This window comes from Zea mays, chromosome 8 (genome assembly GCF_902167145.1).
Source record: "Zea mays cultivar B73 chromosome 8, Zm-B73-REFERENCE-NAM-5.0, whole genome shotgun sequence".
Classification (NCBI taxonomy): Eukaryota; Viridiplantae; Streptophyta; class Magnoliopsida; order Poales; family Poaceae; genus Zea; species Zea mays.
Window position 1 is genome coordinate 170,790,068 of NC_050103.1, and position 18,533 is coordinate 170,808,600.

The 18,533-nt window shown below is 55.1% G+C and overlaps 1 pseudogene; it reads right to left on the reverse strand.

Annotated features, from left to right (window-relative positions):
• The window catches only part of LOC103637504 (uncharacterized), a 56,956-nt pseudogene extending 38,720 nt beyond the window's left edge, over positions 1-18,236 (reverse strand).
• Positions 18,237-18,533: the final 297 nt, after the last annotated feature.

The window sequence follows — 18,533 nt, forward strand, 5'->3', positions numbered from 1 at the left end:
GCCCCTTTCGCCCGTTGGTCTGGGCAAAGGTGGAGGATCGCTTGTAACCGCTGGGCGGTTGCGTGCCCCACACGCGGCGGTTTGGCTTCTTCTGCTCGGAGCCGGTCTGCATGGCATGCGGGACCCAGCCCCCGCGCCGCAGGGGAGGGCTTTGAAGCGTGTTGGAGAAGACTCAGCCCGTGACGGTTGGGAGCGCAAGCAGGGAGGGTTGCCTTTAAAAGGAGGGCGACTCCCTTCGTAAGGCGACCGTGTCTTCTTCCTCCCTTATGCGTCGCATCTTTCCACCTTCCATGCCCCCGGATGGGGGAAACCGCCGTCTTTTCGCCTCATCGTTGGAGGAACGCAACTCCGTGGGAGTTGGTACCTTTCAGCCATCGTTCGGCTTCAAGGATTTTCATCATGCAGCCCGGCCGCACCCCTCCACCGGCGGTCACCCAAGATGGTGACCTCCAACTTGATGGTGGGGGAAAGCGAGCCGGGCTGCGGCCTCTGCCCCTCCCTCAGCCTCAAGGATTTTCATCACCAGGGCTGGGGAAGGGAGTGTGCCGAGTTGAGGTCGGCCCCCGCGTGGGCGGCGGCCCGCTCCTTCACTCAGTGATCGGAGGGAGGAGCGGTTGTCGTCCATGGCGCTGGCATCTGCAGCGTGCCTGGCTTTCGGACGAGAGTGGCTTCGGGGCCGCTCGCGGCGCCGGCGTCTGCCACGGCAGCCGGAAGAGGTTCTTCCGCCGGCGTGATAGCCAAGGCAGGCCACGGACCGACCTCCAACTCTATGGCCTTCTGCCCGTCCTTGCCTCACGAGTTTTGGCATGGGCGGGGGCCTCCTGGCAGCAGCATCCGCCCTGAGGTCAGTGCCGCCGCTGTTCAGCCCCCCGGAGCAGAAGTCGTCGTTGTCGCCGCTGCTGGAGGAGGTGACGACGCGTCGTTCGTCGGTCTTCCGTTGCTCCGCAGGCCTTCCCCCATGGAGTGGGGTTGTTCGTGCCTGCGGAGGGGGGAACCGGAGTTCCGTTTGTAATGGCACTTCGAATGCCAGTGTTTTTGTTCATTACGGCTTTCGGGGCCTGAACATGTATGTAACGTTGGCACGGAGCCGTGTTTTTTCCTCATTTTTGAGCGCTAAGACTCGTCTGTTGATTATCTGAATCGCTTCACCAAGCATGAGTCGCCCCGTGTCAAGGTGACGAGTGAGGTATCCGTATCCCGGAGGCGTAGGAGTCCCTCGGCTCGGTCGGCCTTGCTGTCCGAGGCTTCTCTAACTTAGTTAAAGAGACCCCTCGTCCGCTCTTCGACGAGCCGAGGCCAGGGGTAGCGATATCAGTATGAACAGAGGCGGAGTCGGCTCGAAAATGAAACCTGGTTGGCCGGAGCCTAGCCGGGTTGTCCGTCGGCGGGACCAATGCCGGAGTTGATCAGCCGAGGCCTCGGACCGGGCTGGCGCCCTTGGAAGATGGTTGGCCGAGGCCCCAGGGGTAACCGGTCGAGCCGCCTGCTCGGGCCGGATTCCCGGAAAAGTCCCTGGCAACGATTGCCCGGGCGTGGTGATGACGTCATCCTTCGGAGCGGAGAACCTCGGACCGCGTCGCCGTCCGAGGCTAGGTCGGGCCTCGCCGAAGGTGTCGTCGATGCCGAGGGTGTTGCTGCCCCCTTCCAGCATCAAGACCCGAGCCTGCAGGATCAGATTGTATTGTGTGTGCCTTGTGCGGCCGCCGAGGCCAGAACACACACCCTCGCTGCATTGTAAAGCTGCGTCTCTTTTCCTCTTGTTTCGAGTATCTAGACTTTTTGTCGGTAACAGGGATGTTTGTGCGAGCGAGAGTTGCTTCTCGCGGAAGGTGATGAGTGAGGTATCCGTATCCCGGAGGCGTGGGAGTCCCTCGGCTCGGTCGGCCTTGCCGCTTACGCGTACTTTCACCCGTCCATGAGGCCCTGTCATCGACTCGGTCGAGAAGGCTCGAAGGATCGCTTCGGCAGAAGGGCTTCCGAACGTAAAGACTTGTTCGATCCGCGGTGCCACTTTATCCGAACGCGAGTTACTTATCGCAGAAGGTGATGAGTGAGGTATCCATATCCCGGAGGCGTAGGAGTCCCTCGGCTCGGTCAGCCTTGGCTGCTTACGCGCACTCCGTCGTTTCCAGGACCCACTTTTTGAAGTAGTCAAAAAGCATGGAAGATATTCTGGTGAAAGAGATCTTTTTTCGAGGAAAATTTTGACGCAGAGGGGGTTTCCCCCCTTTTTAGCCCCCGAGGGAGGGTCGGGCTTTGCCGAGGCGAGGCCGACCCTTCCTTGTTGACTAAACTTTGCGTGGGTGCGAGGTATATGCACAACTTGAAAACATCTTAAGGGTAAAAGCGACGTAGTTGTTGGATGTTCCAAGCGTTGTCGTAGACCTCGCCTTGGCTGTTGGCCAGCTTGTACGTTCCGGGCTTCAGAACTTTGGCGATGATGAATGGCCCCTCCCAGGGGGGCGTGAGCTTGTGTCTCCCTCGGGCGTCTTGCCGCAGCCGAAGCACCAGGTCGCCCACCTGGAGGTCTCGGGGCCGGACCCCTCGGGCGTGGTAGCGTCGCAGGGACTGCTGGTACCGCGCCGAATGTAGTAAGGCCCTGTCCCGAGCCTCTTCCAGCTGGTCCAGCGAGTCTTCTCGGCTAGCTTGATTGCTTTGATCGTCGTAGGCCCTCGTCCTCGGGGAGCCGTATTCCAGGTCAGTGGGCAAGACGGCCTCGGCCCCGTAGACCAGGAAGAACGGCGTGAAGCCCGTGGCTCGGCTCGGCGTTGTCCTCAGGCTCCAGACCACCGAGGGGAGTTCCTTCATCCATCGCTTGCCGAACTTGTTGAGGTCGTTGTAAATCCGAGGCTTGAGCCCTTGTAGAATCATGCCGTTGGCACGCTCTACTTGCCCATTCGACATGGGATGAGCCACGGTGGCCCAGTCCACCCGGATGTGGTGATCCTCGCAAAAATCCAAGAATTTTTTGTCGGTGAACTGGGTGCCGTTGTCGGTGATGATGGAGTTCGGGACCCCGAAGCGATGGATGATGTTGGTGAAGAACGCCACCGCCCGCTCGGACCTGATGCTGTTCAGGGGTCGGACCTCGATCCACTTGGAGAATTTGTCGGCGGCGACCAGCAGGTGCGTGTAGCCCCCGGGCGCCTTCTGCAAGGGACCGACGAGGTCCAGACCCCATACAGCGAAAGGCCAGGTGATGGGTATTGTTTGCAGAGCCTGAGCGGGCAGGTGGGTCCGCTTCGCATAGAATTGACACCCTTCGCAGGTGCGGACAATTCTAGTGGCGTCGGCCACCGCCGTTGGCCAGTAGAAGCCTTGCCGGAAAGCATTCCCGACGAGGGCTCGAGGCGCTGCGTGATGGCCGCAAGCCCCCGAGTGTATCTCTTGCAGAAGTTCCTGACCTTCGGCGATGGAGATGCATCGCTGGAGGATGCCCAAGGGGTTGCGGTGGTAGAGCTCCTTTTCATCGCCCAGCAAGACGAATGACTTGGCGCGTCGCGCTACCCGCCGAGCCTCGGCTTGGTCGAGGGGTAGCTCTCCTTGGCGGAGATATTGCAGGTACGGGGTTTGCCAGTCTCTGTCGGGCGTGGCCCCGCTCCGCTCCTCCTCGATGCGCAGCGCCTCGCCCTCGGGGGCCGAGGGTACCTCGGGCTGGACCGAGGACGCCTCAGGATGGGCCGAGGGTACCTCAGACTGGGCCGAGGGTACCTCGGGATGGGCCGAGGGTACCTCAGGCTGGGCCGAGTGTACCTCGGGCTCGGGCACGTCGTTGATCCTGACGGAGGGTTGGTGTAGATCCCGGGAGAAGACGTCCGGGAGAACCGTTGTTCGCCCCGAGGCTATTTTTGCCAGCTCGTCCGCAGTCTCGTTGTAGCGCCGAGCGATGTGGTTAAGTTCGAGCCCGTAGAACTTGTCTTCCAGGCGCCGAACCTCATCGCAGTAGGCCTCCATCTTCGGGTCGCGACAGTGGGAGTTCTTCATGACTTGGTCGATGACGAGCTGCGAGTCGCCGCGAGCGTCGAGGCGTCGGACCCCTAGCTCGATGGCGATTCGCAATCCGTTGATCAGAGCTTCGTACTCAGCCACATTGTTGGACGCCGGGAAATGGAGGCGTAGCACGTAGCGTAGGTGTTTCCCGAGGGGTGAGATGAAGAGCAGGCCCACGCGGCTCCCGTCTTCATCAGCGACCCGTCGAAAAACATGGTCCAGAGCTCCGGTTGGATCGGAGCCGTCGGTAGTTGGGTGTCGACCCATTCGGCTACGAAGTCCGCCAATACCTTGCACTTGATGGCCTTCCGAGGCGCGAACGAGATGGTCTCGCCCATGATTTCCACCGCCCACTTCGCAATTCTGCCCGAGGCTTCTCGGCACTGGATGATCTCCCCCAGGGGGAAGGATGACACCACAGTTACCGGGTGAGACTCGAAGTAGTGTCGCAACTTCCGCCTCGTCAGGATCACTGCATACAGTAGCTTCTCAACTTGTGGGTAGCGGATCTTGGTTTCGGACAGTACCTCGCTGACGAAGTAAACTGGCCTCTGAACTGGCAATGCATGCCCCTCTTCTTGCCTCTCGACCACAATCGCGGCGCTAACCACCTGAGTGGTCGCGGCGACGTAGACCAAGAGGGCTTCTCCATCAGCTGGCGGTACCAAGATAGGCGCCTTGGTGAGGAGCGCCTTCAGGTCCCCGAGAGCTTCCTCGGCCTCAGGGGTCCAAGTGAAGCACTCGGCCTTCCTTAACAGGCGGTACAGAGGCAGGCCTCTTTCGCCGAGGCGTGAGATGAACCAGCTCAGGGCCGCGAGACATCCCATGACCCTCTGTACACCTTTTAAGTCCTTGATGGGCCCCATGTTGGTGATGGCTGCGATCTTCTCCGGGTTGGCTTCGATGCCCCGCTCGAAGATGATGAACCCCAAGAGCATGCCTCGGGGCACCCCGAAGACACACTTCTCGGGATTGAGCTTGACGCCTTTAGCTTTGAGACACCGGAATGTCACTTCAGGGTCGGAGAGGAGGTTGGAAGCCTTCCTTGTCTTGACTACGATGTCATCGACGTAGGCCTCGATTGTGCGATCGATGTGTTCGCCGAACACATGGTTCATGCACCGCTGGTACGTCGCGCCCGCATTCCTCAAACCGAACGGCATGGTGACATAGCAGTACATGCCGAAGGGTGTGATGAAAGAAGTCGCGAGCTGGTCGGACTCTTTCATCCGGATTTGGTGATACCCTGAGTAGGCATCGAGGAACGACAGGGTTTCGCACCCAGCAGTGGAATCCACGATTTGATCGATGCGAGGCAGAGGGTAGGGAACCTTCGGACATGCTTTGTTGAGACCAGTGTAGTCTACACACATCCGCCATTTCCCCCCTTTCTTTCTCACAAGCATAGGGTTGGCAAGCCATTCGGGATGGAATACCTCTTTGATAAACCCTGCCGCCATTAGCTTGTGAATCTCCTCGCCTATCACTCTGCACTTCTCCTCGTCGAATCGGCGCAGAGGCTGCCTGACGGGTCGGGCCCCGGCCCGAATATCCAGCGAGTGCTCGGCGACTTCTCTCGGTATGCCGGGCATGTCCGAGGGACTCCACGCAAAAACATCGGCGTTTGCGTGGAGAAAGTCGACGAGCACTGCTTCCTATTTGGGGTCGAGCCCGGAACCGATCCGGATCTGCTTGGAGGCGTCGCCGCTGGGGTCGAGAGGGACGGCCTTAACCGTCTCCGCTGGCTCGAAGTTGCCAGCATGTCGCTTCGCGTCTGGCACCTCTTTGGAGAGGTTCTCCATGTCGGCGATGAGGGCCTCGGACTCGGCGAGGGCCTCGGCGTACTCCACGTCGCATTCGAACGCGTGTTTGTACGTGGGGCCGACGGTGATGACCCCGTTGGGGCCCGGCATTTTGAGCTTCAGGTAGGTGTAGTTGGGGACGGCCATGAACTTCGCGTAGCATGGCCTCCCCAATATCGCGTGGTAGGTTCCTCGGAACCCGACCACCTCGAACGTCAGGTTCTCTCTTCGGAAATTGGAGGGCGTTCCGAAGCAGACGGGTAGGTCGAGCCGTCCGAGGGGCTGGACGCGCTTCCCAGGAATGATCCCGTGGAAAGGCGTAGCGCTTGCTCGGACGGAGGACAGATCGACGCGCAGGAGCCTGAGGGTCTCGGCGTAGATGATGTTGAGGCAGCTGCCCCCATCCATCAGGACCTTGGTGAGCCTGACGTCGCCGATGATGGGGTCGACGACGAGCGGGTATTTCCCCGGGCTCGGCACGTGGTCGGGGTGGTCAGCTTGGTCGAAAGTGATGGGCTTGTCGGACCAGTCTAGGTAGACTGGAGCCGCCACCTTCACCGAGCAGACCTCCCGGCGCTCTTGCTTGCGATGCCGAGCCGAGGCATTTGCCGCATGCCCTCCGTAGATCATGAAGCAGTCGCGAACCTCGGGGAACTCTCCTGCTTGGTGATCTTCCTTTTTGTCGTCGTCGCGGGCCCTGCCACCCTCCGCGGGTGGCCCGGCCTTGTGGAAGTGGCGCCGAAGCATGACGCACTCCTCGAGGGTGTGCTTGACGGGCCCCTGATGATAGGGGCACGACTCCTTGAGCATCTTGTCGAAGAGGTTGGCACCTCCGGGGGGCCTCTGAGGGTTCTTGTACTCGGCGGCGGCGACAAGGTCTGCGTCGGCAGCGTCGCGTTTCGTTTGCGACTTCTTCTTGCCTTTCTTCTTGGCGCCGCGCGGGGTAGACGCCTCGGGAGCCTCTTCCGACGGGCAGCCCTGGGGCTGCTTGTCCTTTCGGAAGATGGCCTCGACCGCCTCCTGGCCAGAGGCGAACTTGGTGGCGATGTCCATCAGCTCGCTCGCCCTGGTGGGGGTCTTGCGACCCAACTTGCTCACCAGGGTTGGTAGGTGGTGCCGGCAAGGAACGCGCCGATGACATCTGAGTCGGTGATGTTGGGCAGCTCGGTGCGCTGCTTCGAGAATCGCCGGATGTAGTCCCGAAGAGACTCTCCTGGCTGTTGCCGGCAGCTTCGGAGGTCCCAGGAATTCCCGGGGCGCACGTACGTGCCCTGGAAATTGCCGGCAAAGGCTTGGACCAAATCATCCCAGTTGGAGATCTGCCCCGGGGGCAGGTGCTCCAACCAGGCGCGAGCAGTGTCGGAGAGGAACAGGGGGAGGTTGCGGATGATGAGGTTGTCGTCGTCCGTTCCACCCAGTTGGCAGGCCAGGCGGTAGTCCGCAAGCCACAGTTCCGGCCTTGTTTCCCCCGAGTACTTTGTGATAGTAGCCGGGGGTCGGAAACGGGTCGGGAACGGTGCCCGCCGGATGGCCCGGCTGAAGGCCTGCGGACCGGGTGGTTCGGGCGAGGGACTCCGATCCTCCCCGCTGTCGTAGCGTCCCCCACGCCTGGGGTGGTAGCCTCGGCGCACCCTTTCGTCGAGGTGGGCCCGACGGTCGCGACGATGGTGCTCGTTGCCGAGGTGGCCCGGGGCCGCAGGCGCGGTGTTGCGCGTGCGCCCGGTGTAAACCGAGGCTTCCCGCATGAATCGGGAAGTCGCGGCATGAGGTTCCGAGGGGTATCCCTGCCTCCGGGAGGCAGAGCTTTCAGCCCGTCGGGCCGCAGCGCCTTCCAGGAGATTTTTGAGCTCTCCCTGGATTCGCCGTCCCTCGGTGGTCGATGGCTCCGGCATCGCGCGGATAAGCATTGCTGCGGCTGCCAGGTTCTGACCGACCCCGCTGGACGCGGGTAGCGGCCTGACCCTGACGTCGTTGGCGACGCGGTGCTGGAAACCCTGGGGCAGGTGACGTATTTCTCCGGCCGGGGGCTGGCCCGCCCATACCTGCCCGACGTCCCGACGGATCGACTCAAGTGCTCCTGCTCCCTCGTCGAGCCTGGCCTGCGCCCCGCGACTTGCTCGAGCTGTGGGTCGTGACCCCCCGCCGGAACGGGGACCACAGCTAGCTCCCGCGGGATGTCGGCGCGAGGCGCCGGCCTAGGGAGATCACCGTCCTCCGACATGCCGAGGTGGTTGCCTTCGGCGGGATCCCCTAGCTCGACGTGGAAACATTCGCGGCTTGGGCCGCAGTCCTTGTCGTCAAGGCTGCGGCTACCGTCGGAACAGTCAAAGAGGCAGTAGTCACATGCGGTCATAGAGTCCCGCATGGCACTGGGGTTGCCAAATCCAGAGAAATCCCAACAGATGCTGGGATCGTCATCTTCCTCAGACCCAGAGGGCCCGTAGGTCGAGACGTCTGTCAACCGGTCCCAAGGCGACCGCGTACGAAACCCCAGAGGGGTTGCACTCGCCTCAACGAGAGCGCCCGCCAAAGCGAGGTCGCTAGGCGGGTTGAGGCCGAGTCGACATAATGCAGGATGGGAATCAGTCAGTACCTTTTGGTCGACGAGGGGCGATGTAGTCACGTCGGGGGCTGATCGCGCCATCGTCCTAGGTACGAGGGCGACGTCCTGCAGGCCCTCCGCGAGCTCGCTGGCGTCATCCACTTGCTCGGGATTGGCGTGTCGTGGGGGGGGGGGGGGGGGGCGGCGCTCGCCTTCGTCTCGAATGCGAGGTCGACGCCCGACGCGCCCTCCGTTGGGGCGCTGGGGACGTCAATTCGCTCGACAGCCGATGAAGCGCGTCCTCCCGCCCGGCCTTGGTTGCCCCGCCTCCTCCTCCGTTGGCGGGGGAGAGGACGGGGCGAGCTCGAATGTCGTTCTTCCACCGCGCGGGGAAGACGTCGTCGATTCCGCCACCGGAGGGCGGGTTGTCGGCCGCCATTGTCGTTGTCGCGCGGCAGTGGAAGGAGTATCATGTCGTAGCTGCCGTCGAGGGACATGAACTCAAGACTCCCGAAACGGAGCACCGTCCCGGGTTGGAGAGGTTGTTGGAGACTGCCCATCTGGAGCTTGACGGGAAACTGCTCGTCAACACGCAGTGGGCCCCTACCTGGCGCGCCAACTGTCGGCGTTTCGAGACCGGGGGGTCCCTAAGCCGACGAGTGAGTGTGCTGTGTGCCCCAGCCCAGATGGGTCGAGCGCGTGGGCGAGCGCGAAGGGGGGAAAAGAGCGAGGAGGCCGGAGTCCGGCGAGAGAGAGGTGGGAATCCCGCGGCCTTCGTGTTCGTCCCGCGCCCAGGTCGGGTGCGCTTGCAGTAGGGGGTTACAAGCGTCCACGCGGGTGAGGGAAGCGAGCGGCCCCAAGAGAGCGCCTATCCCCGTCCTCGTCCCCGCGCGGCCAACCTTCTCTAAGAGGGTCCTGGTCCTTCCTTTTATAGGCGTAAGGAGTGGATCCAGGTGTACAATGGGGGTGTAGCGGAGTGCTACGTGTCTAGCGGGGGGAGAGCTAGTGCCCTAGGTACATGCCAATGTGGCAGCCGGAGAGATCTTGGCACCCTGCTGGCGTGATGTCGTGGCTGTCGGAGGAGCAACGGAGCCTGGCGGAGGGACAGCTGTTGGAACGGTTGTGTCCTTGCTGACGTCGCCCTGCTTCCGTAAGAGAGCTGAGAGCCGCCGTCGTCACGGGGCTAGTGGGGCGCCATCACTGCCTATCTGGCGGAGCCAGCCAGATGGGACACAGGTCTTGTTCTCTGCGACCCGAGTCGGCTCGGGGTAGGGTGATGATGGCGCTTCCTATCGACGTGGCTGGCCTGTGCCCTAGGTTGGGCGACGTGGAGGCTCCTCTGAAGCCGGGGTCGAGTCTGTCTTCCATGGCCGAGGCCGAGTCCGAGCCCCTGGGTCGGGCGAGGCGGAGGCCGTCAGCAGAGGCCGAGTCCGAGCCCCTGGGTCGGGCGAGGCGGAGGTCGTCAGAAGAGGCCGAGTCCGAGCCCCTGGGTCGGGTGAGGCGGAGGTCGTCAGCAGAGGCCGAGTCCGAGCCCCTGGGTCGGGCGAGGCGGAGTTCGTCAGCAGAAGCCGAGTCCGAGCCCCTGGGTCGGGCGAGGCGGAGTTCGTCGTCTTCCGGGGCTTAGCCCGAGTCCGAGCCCTTGGTCGAGCGGAGCGGAGTTCGCCGTCTTTCGGGGCTTAGCCCGAGTCCGAGCCCTTGGTCGGGCGGAGCGGAGTTCGCCGTCTTCCGGGGCTTAGCCCGAGTTCGAGCCCTTGGTCGGGCGGAGCGGAGTTCGCCGTCTTCCGGGGCTTAGCCCGAGTCCGAGCCCTTGGTCGGGCGGAGCGGAGTTCCCGTCTTCCGGGGCTTAGCCCGAGTCCGAGCCCTTGGTCGGGCGGAGCGGAGTTCGCCGTCTTCCGGGGCTTAGCCCGAGTCCGAGCCCTTGGTCGGGCGGAGCGGAGTTCGCCGTCTTCCGGGGCTTAGCCCGAGTCCGAGCCCTGGGTCGGGCGGAGCGGAGTTCGCCGTCTTCCGGGGCTTAGCCCGAGTCCGAGCCCTGGGTCGGGCGGAGCGGAGTTTCCTATGGTGCCTTTGGCAGGGCCTGGTTTCCTTTGCGTTAAATGCTCCTGCGACTTGGCCGGTCGGTGCGGCGATTCAGTCAGGGTTGCTTCTCAGCGAAGGCAAGGCCTCGGGCAAGCCGGAGATGTGTCCGCCGTTGAAGGGGGGCCTCGGGCGAGACGGAAACCCCTTCGGGGTCGGCTGCCCTTGCCCGAGGCTAGGCTCGGGCGAGGCGTGATCGAGTCGCTCGTATGGACTGATCCCTGACTTAATCGCACCCATCAGGCCTCTACAGCTTTATGCTGATGGGGGTTACCAGCTGAGAATTAGGCGTCTTGAGGGTACCCCTAATTATGGTCCCCGACACTTGGGAATCCTTGTTCTTGACGTAGGAAGAGAACATCCTCTTCTCTCCTGTCATGTGGTTTGTGCATCCGCTGTCGATAATCCAGCTTGAGCCCCCGGATGCATAAACCTGCAAGGCAAATTCAGGCTTGGGTCTTAGGTACCCAACTCTTGTTGGGTCCTACAAGGTTAGTCACAATAGTCCTAGGGACCCAAATGCAAGTTTTGTCACCCTTGCATTTGGCCCCTAACTTCCTAGCCATTACCTTCTTACCCTTTCTACAAATGGCAAATGAAGCATTGCAAGCATGCTATATTGTAGAAGGTTCATAAACTTTCCTAGTAGCATGAACAATATTCTTTCTAGTCATATTATGAACAACATTCTTCCTAGCAACATTTCTACTACGCATATAGGAAGAACTAGGAGTAACCATGGCACGAGAATCAAAAGCATCATAAGCATGGTAAGCATTTCTAGATTGTCTCCTGTCATGGTACATAAAAGCATGGTTCTTTTGCACACTACTAGCCATAGGGGCCTTCCTTTTCTCCTTGGCGGAGATGGGAGCCTTATGGCTTGTTAAGTTCTTGGCTTCCCTCTTGAAGCCAAGTCCATCCTTAATTGAGGGGTGTCTACCAATCGTGTAGGCATCCCTTGCAAATTTTAGCTTATCGAAATCACTTTTGCTAGTCTTAAGTTGGGCATTAATACTAGCCAATTCATCTTTTAATTTGGAAATTGAAACTAGGTGTTCACTACAAGCATCAATATCAAAATCTTTACACCTAGTGCAAATCATAACGTGTTCTACACAAGAATTAGATTTATTTGCTACTTCTAATTTAGCATTTAAGTCATTGTTAACACTTTTTAAAGTAGAAATGGTTTCATGACAAGTAGATAGTTCAAAAGAAAGCATTTCATTCCTTTTAACTTCTAAAGCATATGATTTTTGTGCCTCTACAAATTTATCATGTTCTTCATACAACAAATCCTCTTGTTTTTCTAAAAGCCTATCCTTTTCATTCAAGGCATCGATCAATTCATTGATTTTATCAATTTTATTTCTATCCAATCCCTTGAACAAACTAGAGTAATCTATTTCCTCATCGCTAGAATCATCATCATTTGAAGAAGCATAGGTGATGTCCCGAGTACATACCTTCTTCTCCTTCGCCATGAGGCATGTGTGATGCTCGTTGGGGAAGAGGGATGACTTGTTGAAGGCAGTGGCGGCGAGTCCTTCATTGTCGGAGTCGGAGGAGGAGCAATCCGAATCCCACTCCTTTCCGATATGTGCCTCGCCCTTGGCCTTCTTGTAATTCTTCTTTTTCTCCCTCTTGTTTCCCTTTTCCTGGTCACTATCATTATCGGGACAGTTAGCAATAAAATGACCAAGCTTACCGCATTTGAAGCATGAGCGCTTCCCCTTGGCTTTGGTCTTGCTTGGATGTCCCTTGCGACCCTTAAGCGCCGTCTTGAAACGCTTGATGATGAGGGCCATCTCTTCATCATTGAGCCCTGCCGCCTCAACTTGCGCCACCTTGCTAGGTAACGCCTCCTTGCTTCTCGTTGCCTTGAGAGCAACGGGTTGAGGCTCATTGATTGGACCATTCAGTGCGTCATCCACGTACCTCGCCTCCTTGATCATCATTCGCCCGCTTACGAATTTTCCAAGGACTTCTTCGGGCGACATTTTGGTGTACCTGGGATTCTCACGAATATTATTCACCAAATGAGGATCAAGAACGGTAAAGGACCTTAGCATTAGTCGGACGACGTCGTGGTCCGTCCATCGCGTGCTTCCATAGCTCCTTATTTTGTTGATAAGAGTCTTGAGCCGGTTGTATGTTTGGGTTGGCTCCTCGCCCCTTATCATCGCAAATCTTCCGAGCTCGCCTTCTACCAGCTCCATCTTGGTGAGCAAGGTGACGTCATTCCCCTCATGAGAGATTTTGAGGGTGTCCCAGATTTGCTTGGCATTGTCCAAGTCGCTCACCTTATGGTACTCGTCCCTGCACAAGGAGGCTAACAACACAGTAGTAGCTTGTGCATTTCTATGAATTTGTTCATTAATAAAAATGGGACTATCCGAGCTATCAAACTTCATTCCATTCTCAACAATCTCCCATATGCTTGGATGGAGAGAGAATAGGTGACTACGCATTTTGTGGCTCCAAAATCCGTAGTCCTCCCCATCAAAGTGTGGAGGCTTGCCGAGAGGAATGGAGAGCAAATGTGAATTTGAACTTTGAGGAATACGCGAATAATCGAAAGAAAAGTTCAAGTTAACCGTCTTTCGTTTGTCGTAGTCGTTGTCGTCGTTGTCCTTGTGGGAAGAAGTGGACTCATCACTGTCGTCGTAGTAGACGATCTCCTTAATGCGCCTTGTCTTCTTCTTCTTCCCATCTTTCCGTCTATGGCCCGAGCCCGAGTCGGTAGGCTTGTCATCCTTTGGCTCGTTGACGAAAGACTCCTTCTCTTTATCGTTGATCACGGCACCCTTCCCCTTAGGATCCATCTCTTCGGGCGGTTAGTCCCTTTGTGAAGAGAACGGATCCGATACCAATTGAGAGCACCTAGAGGGGGGTGAATAGGTGATCCTGTAAAACTTGAAACTTAAGCCACAAAAACTTGGTTAAGTGTTAGCACAATAATTGCCAAGTGGCTAGAGAGGAGTCAAAACACAATAACCACAAGAGATCAATCACAGAGATGGCACGATGTTTATCCCGTGGTTCGGCCAAGACCAACGCTTGCCTACTCCACGTTGTGGCGTCCCAACGGACGAGGGTTGCAATCAACCCCTCTCAAGCGGTCCAAAGACCCACTTGAATACCACGGTGTTTTGCTTGCTTTTCTTAATCCCGTTCGCGAGGAATCTCCATAACTTGGAGCCTCTCGCTCTTACACTTGAAGTTCACAAATAAGCACGGAGCAAGGGAGGGTTTAGCAACGCACACAAGACACAAAAATCAGAGTGTCAATACGCACACAAGTCGCAACAAGAGCTCGCAACACAACCCAATGAGTTCACAACTCCACTAGAGCTCTATATGCTATCACAAAGAAACAAATGCGCGGAATCGAGGTCTTGGTGCTTAGGAATGTTGTAGGAATGCTTGGTGTCCTCCTCCATGCGCCTAGGGGTCCCTTTTATAGCCCCAAGGCAGCTAGGAGCCGTTGAGAACAATCCTGGAAGGCAGATCTTGCCTTCTGTCGACTGGCGCACCGGACAGTCCGGTGCACCACCGGACACCCACTGTTCACTGTCCGGTGCAGATTGCTTTCCTTGTTTGGCGAAGCCGACCATTGGAGTCTGAGAGCCGTTGGCGCACCGGACACTGTCCGGTGCACACCGGACAGTCCGGTGCACCAATGTGACCGTTGGCTCAGCCACGCGTCACGCGCGGAATCCTCGGCCGACCGTTGCCCCGGCTGACTGTTGGCTCACCGGACAGTCCGGTGCACCACCGGACAGACCGGTGAATTTTAGCCGTACGCCGTTGATGGTTTCCCGAGAGCGACGAGTTCGCCTGTGAACGGCTCACCGGACAGTCTGGTGCACCACCGGACAGACCGGTGAATTTTAGCCATACACCGCCGTCGAAGTCCCGAGAGCAGCCTGTTCGCCAGAGCTAGCCTGGCGCACCGGACACTGTCCGGTGCACCACCGGACAGTCCAGTGCACCCAGACTGAGCTGACTTCGGCTGAACATAGCCATCTCATTTCCAATTCAGTTTTTCCTGTTTCCAGCACTTAGACACAATACATTAGTCCATAAAACAATGTACTAAGTCTAGAAACATACCTTTTGACTTGATTTGCACTTTGTCCACCACATTGCATAGATTAACACAAAAGCACTTGTGTTGGCATTCAATCACCAAAATACTTAGAAATGGCCCAAGGGCACATTTCCCTTTCAGTGTCGTCGATGGAAGGAGTCGCCGCGTTTGGAAGGAATCATGCATCTCTGGACCTCTAGAATCACGGGATGCGGGAGGTGGTGGCGGGAGCACGACGGGTGTCACGGGATGTAACTCGAGGGCGGGGGCAGAGTTGTTGGCTGTCTTGGAGCTTCGATGCTACGGGGGCGGGGGCACGGTCTCGCCGCGTCGCGCGCGGCGGGGCGGTGATGGCGGGGGGGGGGGGGATCAACGCGGTGACGGTGGGATCACAGTCGGGGCAGGTGAGGGCACGGTGAGGGGTGTGGACGCCATCCATGCACAGGCGTGGGATGGAGCGGGGGTATGGCCTAACTGTGGACGTCCTCACCGCGTTCTTATAGAGTAGTAGTAGATTAGGACTGAGAGTATAAAATAAGGATTTACGCACCATTAGTATTCTACGACAAAGAATGGTTCCTAAGTCCTTCCATCTCCTAATTAAGGCAAAGTATCCAATGCACATATGCACACATAAAATCCAGACCCTCCATCTAGAATCCAACGACACCTGACTCTTTTGCAAAAAGAACCTCCCGCGATAGCTGCCAACGGTTGTTGTTAATTTATAGAAACCCCCCGCACCCACTTGGACTCATAGGAGAAGGCATTTACGTGCTCTTGTACCCAGTTGCTGCCCAGCTCGTGAGTATAGAGGGCTGCCCACCGCCCCAGCTCTCTGTACATGTACACATACATGCTCAACACACATACAGGCACAGATTAGGTATAAAAGTACTAATATTTTTATAAGTGCATAATTGGATTTAAAGTATCAAGCTAACATAATTATCATCCAACACAGTTGTTGATAAATATTACATGATTTGAGCAAAATAAACAAAATAAAAGACTACTAATTGCTTCGCTTTGTCTTCTCGTTTTTGGCATTCTTTCCCCTGCGAGACTTTGGTAGTTCTTTGGCTCTCTTAATTCTTTTACTTCTTCCCTTTGAACGTGCATCATTTGGAGGATGGATTTCAATTTGATCTGGAAGTTCACATCCAATGAAATTCTCATATTCTTCTTGGGTATTTTGCATTGTGCTAGGTACAAGATTATCGATAAAAGCTTCTATATTTAAGATTCTTCTTGAAGTGTAGCAAATGCTTCCTTGTTTCTCCACTGGCCATGGTGTACTCATTAGTGGTGTGCTATGAATACTAATATGATCCGCTTTTAACTCTTCATGACGTTGGCACTCCAAAGCTGTATCAAATCTAAGCCAAAACTCAACAAAACTCAATTTCCGTGGATGAAACAATTGAAGAATGAATTTGAGCTTTCAGATCTTGGAGTAGTTCTGATGACTCCTTCTAGAGGTATATCCATAAAATATGCTGGGATCCATGACTCACGAATTTGATACTTATGTGCCAACCATTCATTCCTCTCTAGACTATAAACAATCATGATAGCATTCCATCGATTCTCAAATTCTTCCGGGGTTTCTGAACCCCATACACAACCATTCAAATCATTCCAAAAATCCTTGTTATTGTTTGTTGGATGGCCAACTTTCTCAGACATCTTCTCCATAATGTGCCACATGCAAAATCTATGAGTTGTATTTGGAAAAACAATTCTAATTGCTGATTTCATACTAGCATCTTCATCGGTAATGATAAGTTGAGGAGCTTTTCCATCCATTGCCAACAGAAAAGTTTGGAACAACCATTCATAAGACTCAATCTTCTCATTTACTATGAAAGCACCTCCAAAAAAGACACTTTGCATATGATGATTCACGCATGTAAAAGGTGCAAATATCATATTGTATTGATTCGTACTATATGTTGCATCAAAAGATACCAAATCACCAAAATGAGAGTAGTTTTTTTTGCTTGTAGCATTAGCCCAAAATATGTAAACCAACTTGCCATGCTCATCCACAACAAAATCATAGAAAAATGCAGCATTTGCCTCTTTCTTCCTCTCCATCTGCGCAACAAATAATTGTGCATCTGCATCTTTTATTTTCTCTTTAAGCCCACGATAGTAGTTCTGAAGATCACGCTTCATGCATCCAATATTATCAAAACCATCACTTACTTGTAAGAGTCTATATGCTTGGGACGTACCTATTGTTGGGGACCTTCGGCGTCCGAAGGTCCTCAAAAACAGGATTTAACAATATTTCTGTAGTACAATGTGTGAACAGGTACCCTCAGACTAAAGTCGGCATTGCAGCAGATCGGAATAATACGAAGCTTGATACAGAGCCGAAGGTGTTGAGTAGGAAAGCTTCGGCGTAACAGCGGAGAGTGGAACCGACTTAAAGTTGAAAAGGCTATTCAGACCTCGATAGACTACTATAGAGTTATTATCAAATGTAAAGGGCATGAATGTAATTTTGTAAGGGATGTGTCCCATGTCTATAAATAGGTGAACAGTATCCCCGTACTGTTCACGCTGACTTGGCATTCGCTTTTTGCGTCACGTTTGTACTATCGTTTCCTTCCGATTGAAGGTACACTTATAGTTTAATAATATTTTTGTTTATGTTCAATAATAATAAATGATTGTTCATGTGTTCTTTTACATTCCTTATATTTTATCCTTCGTCATTGTTTGATGAATTTATGAAGATATGTCTTTCATAGCCTTCGTCCGTAAGCCATTATATCCCAAGGGAAATAATGCTTCGGGGGACGAAGGGTGTTAACGATTAACATTTTCTATGTTGCCTTGTTCTTAACTCCTAGCACTTGAGAACAAGTCTCCAACACCTATACTTGCTTTATGACATGTGAATAATGTAGTTTTCACTCTTTGGTTGATTGAGCGATTTGAACGAATAAAAGGAATTTTATTAGGTGATACAAGATTATGATTATGTTGCTCAACCATTGAGGCGATATAGTACCTCTTATCTGGTCCCAACTTGACATAAATATGTGCATTGCATCCACACCTTATCTCTGGACGCTTCTTTATTTTCCCAGTGGCAGTAACAACATTTGTATCACGTTTTTTTAAGAATCCTTGCCTAGAACATAAAAATCTCTTGTTCTCTCAACCACATCAAGCACCTTGAGTTGAGCTCCTATGCGAACTGAAAATCCAATTCCATGAGCATATGACTTATAGAACTCTTCTACAGCTTCTAAAGATTCGAATGACATCCCAACTATCAGCTTTACTCCATCAGAATGAGGTGCTTGTGATGAATGCTGTAATACAAAATTAATTACATTGTGCACTAAAATTCTATGCTAAAATTAGAAGAACAACTAATTCGTTAAAGGATCCGTACCAATGTTGAATCTTTTTTTAGTGTGCTGAATGCATGTTCAGCCTCAAGTTGCTGCACTGACAATGTAGCCTGTATGTTGGGAGACATCAGTGTGGGGTGTGTGTTCTAGTGTCGCACGAGCAAGTGATTGTCGAGGCGCGGAATAATACTCCTGGCATCAAGGCATCGTGGTCGAGGCGTCGGGACGCAGACCTGTAGTCGAGGTGTCAGGACGTGGAGCTGTGCCGAGGTGTCAGAGTGCGGAGCTAGAGTCTTGGCGTTGGGCCACGGCGACGCCGACAACTGGCCATCGAGCTGCATCGCAGGAGCATCCACCATTAGGAGAATACAAACAACTCGTGGCCTGGAAGCTTATGAGACAAGGAAGTTTACGTGAGAAGCTTGTTCTTTATTGAAAGACAAGGTAAAGAAACAAAGACCGTGGAGTGCAGGAGGTGTTTTTTGCAAAATAGCTACGTACCGTTCGATTCAATATGTACGATCTGGATGTTATGTGTGCACATGTGCATTTCTTAGCTACGTGCATTCGATACTTTGCCCCTAATTAAACGTTTCAGCGGGACGAGTTGGGAGAGCAGCATCTGTGGACTGTGGTCATCCCCTCGCGACGCTAAT